We start from the raw sequence: 13,456 nt of genomic DNA, 5'->3' as shown, positions 1-13,456 counted from the left end.
TAGGAGTGCCTTCCCACCTCCAGAAAAGCACTCAAGTGAATGAATGAATACTAGGTATTGAGTAGCTTTATTTAACCCCACAGAAAATGCTCAAGTCACCAATGACTCATCAGACTTCTTTAACAAATACAAAAAAACCCCCAAACATATAAAAGCCTCAGAGTGGTCCACAAGGAATCTGTACAATTTCCTCTCCCTCTCCATTGAGTTCTACCTTTCCACTGTGGTCCTAAAGTCCTTCTGACTAAGTGCCACTCTACGGTTTGTTTTTCCTCCTGAAAAGAATTGAACCCAAGGTTACTATCAGGACAACATTACAACTTTCCAGTAAATCTCTCTCTCTCTCTCTCTCTCTCTCTCTCTCTCTCTCTCTCACACACACACACACACACACACACACACACACACACACACACACACTCTTGTGCTTGGGACCTCATTGCTAGACAATCACCCCTCTTTCTATCAAGCCCACACTTTGTAAACAATTCACAGTAATATCAAAGTGGAAGAATGAGGGGAGCAAAATTTTAATCCTGTGTTCATGGGTTTGGCCCCTTGCTCCTGTTCCTCTAAGCCCCAGAGACCACATATGGGATCTTCTCCATCCAAGAAGCTTCCCTGAAACTTCTCCTCTAGAGGAAAGGGAATATCCCTACTCTTTTGAGATTACCCGTGAGATAGCTCTCTAAGCAAGCATTGCCCCACCCCAATCTCCATTCTCTAGCTAGAAAACTACATTCCAGGATCATGCTAGCTAGACAATCTCACCACCAGCCCCAATTCTCCCAACTACTAGGCAAGAGTTCAGAATTGAGACTACCAATGAACTCCCCTTTCAGGTCATATAGATGAGCAAATAGAGCTGTGATGTGTTACTCCAAGACACTCCAAGACAAAAAGCAGCCAGGAAGCTTCCCGTCATATTTATGTTATGAATATATCATATATTATATTATACTTATATTCACATTTATTTTATGAAGGATAAGACCTTCAGCTCCAATAAGGTGAGAACAATGGAAGATATAGGTGACAGCTCTAAGATGCTTTCTGGTTTTCCAAGAGGAGGAGAGGTTTGAAAGTGGGATGCCTGAAGGGAGGAGGGAGAGGTTACCTCTCAGGTGGGTGGAGAGGAAGGCATAGAAAAGGGAGTCTGGGAATGCTGAAGACAAACTTCACCTACTTCACAATTTTGCCAACAACCTGCCCTGTTTATCTTTGGCTGTGCATGAACAAATAGAAGCTGTGCAAGAAGGCAGAGAGGTATTTTTGTCCCACACAGCTGCCCACGTGAGCGACTCAGCAGGAAGATTGCCTTGAGCTGCATCATACATATCAGCACCGTTTCACATGACTTAAGAGTTGTGTTGCTGTTATAATTAGTGAGTTTGATTTTTTGTGTTGGGTCTTTTTTGTTATTGTTTTTTGTTTTTTTTAGTATGACTGACTTTCTTATAAAGTAGCTTCCTTCCCTGGGGATTAATTAATTTAACCATCCTTGTTGTTTTATAATAGTAAAAGCACTATCATTTATCTTTTGTTTGCCCTATTTCTACTGATGACATCACCATCCTCCCAATCTTCTAGGATCACAACTTTAAATTATCCTCAACCCCTCATTCTCCCTCACTTCATGTACCTAATTAGTTGCCAAGTTTTGTTGATTCTATCTCCACAACACTGCTTTCTTCCAGCCCCTTCTTCCCTTTGTATGTAACTCTAGTTCTAACCCTATCTAACCCTGATCCATGTCTAACCCTCCTTACCTTTCACTGAAAAGATTACAATAGTCTCTTCATTGGCCTCTCTCCCTCAAGTCTTTCTCCCTTCCAGCCTATCTTCCACACAGATATTGAAGTGATAGTCCTAAAACACAGGTCTCACCATATCACTTACCTGCTCAATAAACTCCAATAACTCCCTATTACTTTTAAAATCAGGTATACATTTCTCCCTGTGACATTTAAAGCCCTTTAAAACTTGGTTCTAGCCTTCCTTTCCAGGCTTATTACACATCTCTCCCCTTTGTGAACTCTCTGGTCCAAGCAAACTGGCCTTCTTGCTCTTCCTAACAAATGACACTGTCACCCATCTCCATGCTCAGAATACACTCCCTCCTCACTTTGGCATCTTAAAATCCCTAGTTTCCTTCAAAGTTCAACTCTGATGCCCTGTCCTTTCCTGATTCCTATCTATTCCTACCTTCCTTTGCCAAATGTATTCTCTCTCCATATATGTACACATATACAAACATATGTCACAGTTTCCTCACCTGTAAAATGAAGATAATAATAACACCTACCTACTACATCCCACTTATCAGATTGGTTAACATAACAAAACAGGAAAATGATAAATGCTGGAGAAGATGTGGGAAAACTGGAACACTGATGCATTGCTGGTGAAGTTGTGAACTGGTCCAGCCATTTTGGAGAATAATTTGGAACTATGCCCCAAGGGCTATAAAAATATGTATACCCTTTGACCCAGCAATACCTCTTTAGGTCTGTATCCCGAAGAGATCATAAAAATGGGAAAAGGGTTCACATGTACAAAAATATGTATAGCAGCTCATTTTGTGGTGGCAAAGAATTGGAAACTCAGGGGATGTCCATCAATTGGGGAATAGCTAAACAAGTTGTGGTATATTAATGTAATGGAATGCAATTATTGTGCTATAAGAAATAATGAGCAGGTGGACTTCAGAAAAACCTGGAAAGACTTATATGAACTGATACTGAGTGAAATGAGCAGAACCAGGAGAACATTGTACACAGTAACAGCCACAATGTTCAATGACTAACTTTGATAGACTTATCTCTTCTTGGCAATGCAAGGACTTAAGACAATTCTAAAGGACTCATGATGGAAAATGCTGTACATATCCAGAGAAAGAACTATGGATTCTGAATGCAGATCAAAGCGTATTATTTGTTCTCTCTTTTTTTCCTTTTTTTTTTGTTTCTTTTTTCTCATGGTTTTTCCCATTGGTTCTAATTCCTCTTTACAACATGACTAATGTGAAAACAGGTTCAATATCAATGTATATGTAGACTGTATATGTAGAATATAGATTGCATGCCATTTGGGGGTGGGAGGAGAGGAGAGATGGGAAGAAAACTTGGAATTCAAAATCTTATAGAAGTGAATGTTGAAAACTAAAAATAAATAAATAAATTTAAAAAAATAATAATAATAACACCTACCTCCCAGGATTGTTGTGAAGTATGTGAAGTATGTGAAGTATGCGCATATATGTATATATAAACATTTCCTTTGATCCTCACAACAATTCTATATATTATTATATACATATAAATGTATGTATACATGTACATGTGTATATAGGGATATGCAGATAGATACATAGATAGACACATAGGTAGATATAGACACTGATAGAGAGATATACAGATAGCTAGATAGAAAGACATACAGATAGCTAAACAGACTCATAGATAGATAGATAGATAGATAGATGCATGGATGGATACATAGATACATGGGTACATAGACAGATGTAACTATATCTATATCCATCTCATTTGATCCTCACAACCACCCTGGCAGGAAGTGATATTATTATCTTTTTTCACAGTTGAGGAAAGTCAGGCAGACAAAGGTTAAATAATGCCCAGGGTCACCCAGGTAGCTAGTAAGTATTTGAGGCTGAACTTGAACTCAGGTCTTCTTAACCCCAGGCCCAATACTCTATCCACTTTGATACCTAACTACAGAAATTCTTTAAGACCATACAAATTGCAATGTCAGATGGAATTTCCTCATTGGGGGGCCCCCATACCAATAAAAATCACAGATCCAGTCCTTAACACCTATATTTCCCAGACACTTACATGTGCATACGTTGGATCTCCTACAGAATATAATCTTCTTGAGGGCAAGCTCATTCATTTTTGTCTTTAAATCCCCAGTGCCTGGCACAGAACAGACACTCAAGAAATGCTGGTTGATTGATTGATGATTGATTTTAGATGTTTTTGGGCCTCCTTTATTAATGACTTGATTTTGCTACAGCTCCAATAGAACCATGAATGTGACTTCAAAGGCAGAAATGAGGTTCAGGAAAAAAAATTCCACCCTTGCTGAGTAACTTACTTTAATGTGATTGTGACTAAAATTAGATTCCGTTTGTAAGGATGAACAGAGTGGGGAGAGGCAAAGGGTAATATATTGGCACCTAAGTCAAAGATTCTTCTTTGGGGACATGTTCATTTCCCATAAAATATGATTTTTAAAAGTCAGAGTATTTAAATGAAATTAACCTAGCAGTTTACTTAACATCATTGTCATCATTGTTTGGGGTTTTTTTTCCTACACTAGTCACAAAAATCATTTCATCTTCCCCAACTCTTAACTCCACGCCTGGGCTTGATGGCCTAGAAAGTCAGGCTGGAATGCAATCAGAAACAAACAGGCTTTTGTTTATATATAAAGAAGACACTGGCTATTATTGAAGTACATTAAATCAATTTTTATTTGGCTAGGTTAAAGAGGGGGAAAAAATCCAACCTTGTCTTGGGTTTCAGATCCGCCTTTTACTTTTTTTTTCCAGAATGTTATTTTCTTTCCATGAGGAATTAGACAGTCCTGAGGTTAAAGAAAGTGCAGAATGAAGTATTTTCTATGAATACAAGTAAGAGACTATCCCATGTCCTGGAAAGGGTCCTAAAGGGAAACAGAAGAGATTAACGGCCACAATTTGTCTTTCTCTTCTTTTAATCATGCCTCTGTTTTGCACTCTTACTCAGTTCTTTCAATTTATCCTCATTAGTGTGCTGGTTAATTCTCCATTTGCACAAATTGACACTGAATTCACCTTTTCTTTTGACAGAATTGGGTATTTTATCTTTCTCCTTTTTTAAGAGCTTGTGAAGACAGAATCTATTTTCTTACTGAAAACAAGCCCTGGGATACGAAGTATTTATTCGAATTAATTTAATTAGGGAAAAAAGGGGCCTGATCGTCCAAATGACAGTCATCAGCTGAGTTCCAAAGAGGAACCTCAATCTGGAGAGACTTTTACTCCTTAGCCCCCTTCCCTTCTTCGTTCCTCCCGGCAAGCAAAAGTGAATGTGAACTTGGAACACTGAGGGAAACTTAAGCATTTCTCTTTTCAAGGATTGGAGGAGGAGAGGTTGGGAGGGATATTTGAGGACATTTTCCAACATTAAATGATTGAACCAGTCTGAATTATTATTGCTGGCTTGAAGTGAGACCAGTCTGGAACAACTTCAGTCATGATGGCAGGAACCTGAAACCCGACCAAAAGCATAGGTTTGATTCTACCCAAGATTAGTACAAAAATAGCCATTCTTTTTTCAAGAGTAGCAGCCTCTCCTAGAAACCAGATTTACCAGATCTGACCATTTTGACAAATATGTGGATTCTTAAATATTTGTAGGGGGAACCTCAAAGTTGATGAGTTTGACATTTTTCTAATAGCCAGAATCAAGCTTCTTTTCAGTTTGGTTTTTTTTTTTTATTGACTTTGCTCTTCCCATCCCCTAATGTGAACATTCCTCAAGGTTCAGTCTTCCTCATCTACTCTACTGTCTTTCTATTCTCTACCAGGGATAGTGCATCAACTCTCCTGCCTTTAGTTATAACCTCTCTTCGTATGACTCCCAAATCTATGTCTTCTGTTCTGGCCTCTCCCCTAAATTCCAGTCTTCCATCTGCAACACCCTACTAGATATTTTCATGTTAATGTCTTGCCACAAATTCAAATCCAACATGTGTAAAAACAAGCCCATTATCTTATCCCCACAAATTCATTCTGTTCGTCCAGTTGTAGCCAATGAACATTTATTAAGCATCTACTATGCTTAGCATGTGCCATTACTTATCTCTTTTCAGGGACACCCATTCACCTAGTCACCCAGGCTTAAAACTTTGACCTCTTCTTTTATATATATACCCTTCTCTTCCATCCCCTGCGTCCAATCAGTCACCAGCTCTGGTCAATTTTTCCTTCAAAATGTCTTTCATACCTAGACTTCCTTCTCTGCGCTAGTCAGCTGTAGGATTTAAAGAAACACAAAATTTCACATTCAGTTTATCTGCCTATGTAGTTTATTGGCTAATATACACACATACAGAAAGGGTAAAAAGACATACATTCAGCTTAATTCCCACTGCCTTTGTCTGATTCGGGGAAATCAGGCTAACTGCTACCAGAAAGCTGACTTTATCCGGACAAAGCCTAGCAATCCAATGGCCAATGTTAGGAACGATGAAGTTTCATCCTGAGGGAGAAACAAAGGGAGCCAGAACCTCCTACAAATCATCCATCCTGAATTGGTCAAATGAGGCTAAACCTAGGAATTTTGCTGTAGTCAGGGGCTGCATGGATGCAGCAGCTTCTCTGTTTGCTCTAGCTCTCTCTGTTTGCAGTCACAAACCCTCTCCTCTCTGGGGGAAGGGGCCTGACCTCAAGAGCTCGCCTCCCTCTCCTTTGCCATTTCTACCAGCTTTCTTCAGGGTGACATCATCTCATACATATACTAGAGGGATGGTCTCTTAGTTAGCTTCTGTAATTCCAATATTTGCCCCCTTCAATCCATGTTTCATTTGGCTCCCAGGTTAGTCAGCTACTCATAGGGAAGAGTAATCTCATTAATGTGGGTGTTTTGCCAACAAAATACTTGTGATCCACCCATGCTATTCCATCCCCTGCAACCGTTGTCCATGTTCCCCTATAAATTTGCCCCAGAGGCCCACCCAGTGCCCTGGGGGCCTTCCTTAAGTTCTCTTGATATTAAGAGGCTACTTGTGGTAAGGATGAGCCGCCCATCCCTTGTTCTTGCTCTGTGATCAGTCCTTTTATTTTTTTTGGCGAGGCAATGGGGTGAAATGACTTGCCCAGGGTCACACAGTTAGTAAGTGTCAAGTGTCTGAGGCCAGATTTGAACTCACATCTTCCTGAATCTAAGGCCGGTACTCTAACCGCCTGCCCCATCCCCCACCCCAGCCAATCTTTTTTGCTCACATATTTCTTTAAGGAGATATTTTATTCCAGTTCTACTTAATTCTTCATATCTCTTCACATGAATTATTCTGCCTCCTTCCCTTCACTGACCAAATCCTATCTGTCTTCCAAGGTCCAGCCTAAATCTCTTCTCCTAAAAGAAGTTTTCACTGACCACTTAATGCAACCCCTATAGAGCTTTCCACACCTCTGAATGACTATTTATAATACATATAATTTAGCATTTAATTGTACTGCATTAAGCTATACAGTGGGCTGGGATATTTGCCTTCTCCCTTCCCCCATCCCCTTTCAGCATTTTTGTTATGAAGGAAAATAAAGTGTCTCCCTAAGGGAATATGCATGGTGGAGGGAGTGGGCTGGGGGCACTGTTGGGAGGAGATTGGGAGCAATATGGAGGTAAGGAGAGAAGGATGCCTGCAAAAAGAGTGGCAGAAACAAGAAGGAAGAAGAAGGATCCAGGACAAATGTTTTGGAGGGTGGATTGTGCATCTTTTAAGGGCAGATGGTGCTGAAAGATTGGAGAGCCCACCGGAGAAGCAGTCTCCAAACTCTGAAGATCATGGGACCCTGTCAGTAAAATGGGTATGGGGAAAGGAGTGATTTTCCTAATGGCAACTACACAGCTATTGATTAGTCAGGGCTAGAATTATAACTACCCTGAGGTGCAGAGCTCTGGGATAGGTGAAATGAAGAAATCAATGGCTATGATGGGTGACCAGTTGGGGTTGGTGCGGTTATGTTGGAGATAAGCTCCTAGGTTGGTTATCTGGGGAAGGACCAGGTATAGAAAACCCATCTTACCAACCATTGAGGAACTGGTCACACATCCCGTGGGATCAAGCCATGGCTTAGGCACCCTGACCCCCATTTTGGATAAAACTGCTCTAGTCTAGAAAACTGAAGATCCAGCAGTTGGGATATAAAACCATAAGGAATAATGGAAAGAAAGAAGAGAAAAAGGAGAAAGAGAAGGAGAAGGTGAAAGAGAGAGACACAGAGACAGACTGATAGAACTCCCCACAGCTACCCATCCCACTTCGAGTGGCACTATGAGCTAAGTGTCTGAAAGTCAAAAACTGGCATCAGTCTATTGAGGTGTGCCTAAGCTTTCTGGGTTTGAGTGAATCGCAAGAGTAAGGAAACATTCCCCCCCACCCCCAAGTATACTCAGATGCTTATGGCATTGCATCTAATGGAACTCTCATGATGTTTATTGTTGTGACTTTTTCTTTCCAAGGTAGGTACCAAGTCTTATAAATTTTTCCTTACCCCCTTCATGTACCATCCATACACAGCAGGTACTCAATACTTAGGACCAAAGGATAATAGATTCAGATCTGGAAGTTTCATCCAACCCCCTTATTTCACAGATGAGGAAACTGAGACCCTGAGATGGGAAAACACTTGCCCAAGGTCATGCAAGTAGTAAATGGCAGAAACAGGATAATGATCATTATCATGATTGTCAATGATAATATTAATGAATAGTGAATAGAGAAAGAGATTTGAGGGGACAGCTAGGTGGCGCAGTGGATAGAGCACTGGCCCTGGAGTCAGGAGGACCTGAGTTCAAATCCAGCCTCAGAGACATAACACTTACTAGCTGTATGACCCTGGGCAAGTCACTTAACCCCATTGCCTAGTCAAAAAAAAAAAAAAAAGAGAGAGAAAAGAAGAAAAAAGAAAAGAGAAAGAGATTAGACTTGTAATTTCATAAGTACAGGTTGCTCCTAGTGTGAAATTCCTTCTTTCAAAGCAGATAAGCTCCTTCTCTGCAAGTTAGAGTCTGAGAGAGTTGTCTTGAGCCCTGAGAGTTTAAATGACTTGTCCAGAGTCACACAGCCAATATGCATCAGGGACTGCACTTGAACCTAGGTCATCCTGGCTCCAAGGCCAGCTCCCCAGCCATACACGACATAACAACAGTAACACTGACCACTTAATGCAACCCCTGTAACAGTAACTCCTACCTTTATCTCTTTAAGGTTTGCAAGGTGCTTTATACATCATCTCAATCAGTCTCACAACCACCATGGGAGGTGAGTGTTATTATTATATCCATTTGACAGATGAGGAAACTAATATAAGAGAGGTTAAGTGACTTGTCTAGGGGATGAGGCAGGATTCAAACCTAGAATCTTCCAGATCCCATGTCTTTGCATTATGCCAAGCTGCCTTTTTGAACCCAGGTCTTTGGATTCCAAATCTAGAAGCTCTTTCCTTTGTACCTATGAGTGAAGGAGTGACTTTACTAATAGCACACTGCTTCTGATATTCAACTCAATTCAGCTTCACCAACATTTATTATGCACTGTGTACAAGGCACCAGATAGTGCTAGGCTCTACAGGCAACAGTAGAGTGTCATGTTCCAAAGTTGACGATGCACAGATTAATTCCCTGATATAAACCAGAGCAGGTCTTGATTTACTCCTACATTTTTACAGGGCCAAAACCTTCAGCCACCGAACATTGATATAAACATACGGCAGACTCCCTCACTCCTCCAGCCCCCAAACATCCACATGAGACAAAGCCCCATCACCCCACAGATGAGCTGCTCTAGTCTTGTATGACTAACATCTTCAGTTTAACAAAAAGAAAGCCTTTCAAAGCAAGATCAAGAGCATTTTTTTCTTTTCTCCAAAATAACTACAGACGAGTCAGTATTCATAACGAGACCACCCATTTAAAAAGGTTCCCTCATTCATAATATTCTTCAGCCCCTGAGCAGTCACTCAGTTAATAGAAATGGGAAAGACTGGCAAAGGCTCCGACCGTCTTCGACTACCTGTCGTTTTCAGAACCCGTCACTGAAAAGTCATTTAGCTCAACTGCCTTTGGGAAGTCAGGGTCCCTCCAAGCCAGTGACTCTCAGTTCTGGTTTTATCACACCTCAGGGAAACATTTGGGGTCTCAAGCGATGTCACAAAAACCCCTAAGGCTCCTCTGAACACCTTTTGATATATTTTGATTTTTAAAAATAATATTGCCGTGCAGTATTTGTTGATGGTCCCAGTAGCTTCTAGAAGCTTAAGGAAGAGCTGGAGAAGAGCTCATTTAGTCCAATCATGGTTGTAATGGGAAGAGGGCTGGATGTGGAAGCAAAGGATCTGGCTCTGCCACCGACTGCCTGTTTGACCCTGGGCAAGACACACTTCTGACCTTGTTTTGTCATCTGTGCAATGTCAGGAGATGAACTAGATGGTCGCAGAGGCCTCTTGCAGCCCTAGGTCTGCAATCTAATGATCTCTTCATTTACAGCTGAGGAAACTGAGGCTCAGACAGGTGTGGCCACCTGTCCCCACAATGAATGTCAGGTAACAAAATGGAAGATAAAGTGATGACAAATGATAAATTGCTACAACTCCCAAAAGCTGAAGAATCACATCTCTATGCATTTTCAGTGCTTTGTAGTCTTTCTCTCCTGTTTCTCCCACCCCACTGCTGTCTCTCTCTGTCTCTCTGTTTCTCTCTCCTCCCCATCCCCTGCCTCTGTTTCTCTGTCTCCCTCTCTTTCTCTTTCCTTTTTATCTCTTTTTTCATCTCTCTCTCTTCCTTTCCTTTTTTTCTTTATTCCTCTTTCTCACCCCTTCCCTCCCTTCCTACTTTCTTTTCCTCCCTCCCTTCCTTCCTCCTTTCTTCCCTCCCTCCTTTCCTTCCTTCCTTCCTTTCTTTTCTTCCTCTCTTCTCTCCTTCCTTCCCTCTCTCCTTTCCTTCTTTCTTTCATTCTTTCAAAGAATTTGTATTAAGTGCATCCTCTATGAAAAGCAGTAAGTTAGGCCCTGAAGCAGACACAAAGTTTAAATAAGACATGGTCTCTGATCTCATACAGCTTATATTTAATTTATAAACTACTGGTTTCTTTATTTACAAGGTTCCTTTATTTACCACATGACCTTCTCCAATGCCATTATATCTGTTGTGAAATATAGTGACGAGAAAAGCAAGAAACATAACAGGCAAGGATGCACCTGGTCTTGGGCAATGATGGGTATAATATTTCATATGTTCTTCCTAAGGAGACCCTAGTACTCCGGAGATCTTTTTACAGATTGTTTCCCCAGTGGAATATAACCTGCTTGAAGGCAAGAATTGTTTTCTTCCTTTCACTGTACGCTCCGCACCTAGCCCAGTCTCTCTCTCTCTCTCTCTCTCTCTCTCACACACACACACACACTGTAATCGGAATAGTGATTTAACCTGTGATTCCACTGGTCTAGGATACTCCCTTTACTAATGTATATCTGTAACTTTTCTTCAGCTTCTAATCTTAGAGAGTTCTCAGACTTGAGCATTGAAAGGATAATTGCCAGAGTCACAAAGCTAACATGAGTCAAAGGTGGGACTTGAACCCAAGACTCCCTAGCTTCCAGGTCAGTTCTTTATCCACTATGCCACAGAGTAAATGCTTGTCAGATTGGATAGACTATCTAGGGCTCTCAAGATCCTTTTACCAACTCCCACTGCCATTGAGAATCTGGATTCCCAGAGCTTGGCTACATTTCTCCCTTAGTCAATAAGAATTTATTAATATTAAATTAAGTAAGTTTATTATATGCCAGGTACTATTCTAAGTAGAATATAAATACAAGCCGAAAGACATTCCTTGCTCTTGGGGAGCTTACATTCTAATGGGGGAAGATGACACATAAAAGAAAGGTTTTAGGGGTACCCTTGAGGAATCAGAAATGATTCTCTCTTGCCATCAGCTCAATCCTCAACAAGTATGCTTCCTCCAAAGATTACTAGAATTATTTAATCAGCCAGCCTTAAGTAGCATTTTAGAAAGGGGTATTTACTCAAGTGGTACCATAAGCATAATTGGCACAAAATATCCACCCCCCCCAAAAAAAAAGAAAGGCTGTGCTATGCTCTCCTGAAAGTACACATAGAGTCCAGAGGAAGGTGCACTCAAGTCTAGACAGCACACATGGCAAAGCAATAGCTCCCATCTGCTGGAAGTCCTTCTCTCCCATAGGGGTCAAGAAATTCCCATCGAGCATGGTGCATCTTTGTCTATCTGTCCTTGGCTCCTGTCATTTTATTCAGGGATATAACTAGGACATCAATGTGAAGGGAAAGGGGAGAAGAATTTATTAAGAGTCTACTATGTGCCAGGCATTGTGCTGAGCACTTTGGGAAAATAGGAAGTCCCAAATCCTCAAGACCTTTCAAAGACCTTTCCTTTGGCCAAAGGAAGAAGTGGGGGTGGGGGTGGGGGAGAAAGAGACCTAGAGCAAAGCTGGTATTGAGGCTTCCCCTTCCCCACCAAACAGTTTTCATTCAAGGGGATTGGAGGGATACGATGCTTGTTCCAACATCAGAACTCAGTTTTAATTAGGTTTGGCCATTTATATTGGGTCAAGTTTCCTTAGTCTATCCAAACATGATTCTCATGCAACATCATCCCAGTTCTAAGGTCTTTGCACATTTAGTCTAAAGCAGAGGTTCTTTAGCTTTTTGTGTGTCATCGACCCCTTTGGCAGTCAGTCTGGTGAAGTATTTGGACCTCTTCTCAGAATGTCTTTAAATGCCTAAAGTAAAATTCATAGTGTATCAAAGAAAACCAATCATGTAGAAATAAGCTAGCAAAATATTAAAAAACAAATACACAGACCACAGGTGAAGAATCCCTGCTATAAAGTCAAAGATCTCATCCAATTAAGGTATCGAGCTTAACTTAGAGTAACTGAAAAGGACTGGAATTCTTCTGCCATAGCAGTCCATCAGGCTAGTATCTTCAGGAAATACTCAACAGTGGCTTTCAGCAACTTTTTCTAAAGGGTGACTCAGTATCCTGTTAATGGAGGTAGGATTATTTTCCACAATATGATTTGGATATTTTTTCCCCTATATTATCTGGTTTTTTTCTGTTCTACAGAAGAATCCAGAAGGAATAAATCTCCTCCCTTTCTGGGAGATATATCTTTCATAGATCTACCCAATGGCTCTATTCTCTGGATTGTCAGTCGAGAGGTCTTATTCTTTTGGCTCATTGCATGAGTGGGCACATCACTTAACTTACTGATCTAACTTGATTCACACACACAAAAATGCATCTCTACTACCCAGGGCAGGAGTTTCTGTCCTTCGCTGTGTATCATCGTCCTTCTTTGGCAGCCTGGTAAAGCCTATGAACTCCTCCTGAGAATAATGTTTTTATATAATGGAAGAAAATGCTAAATTTCATTTAGAGATTAGTGGGAGAAAAAGATGGGATTTTTTTCCCTATCGCAGTTCAAAGATCTTAAAATCTGTCCATAAATACCTTGGGGCTCCATGGACCCCAGGTTAAGAACTCCTGACCTAATGATTTGTGGATAAGTGAGGGTTTTTTCCCCCTAAATGTTCTAATCTCTCAAAAAGGAATGTGAGCATTCTTTGACTCATTGTTCTCTCTCTCTCTCTCTCTCTCTCTCTCTCTCTCTCTCTCTCTCTCT

The sequence above is a fragment of the Vombatus ursinus genome, unplaced genomic scaffold (genome assembly GCF_900497805.2).
Source record: "Vombatus ursinus unplaced genomic scaffold, bare-nosed wombat genome assembly UNPS02014810.1, whole genome shotgun sequence".
Classification (NCBI taxonomy): Eukaryota; Metazoa; Chordata; class Mammalia; order Diprotodontia; family Vombatidae; genus Vombatus; species Vombatus ursinus.
The sequence above is the reverse complement of the archived record's forward strand: the minus strand, read 5'-3'. Positions refer to the sequence as shown.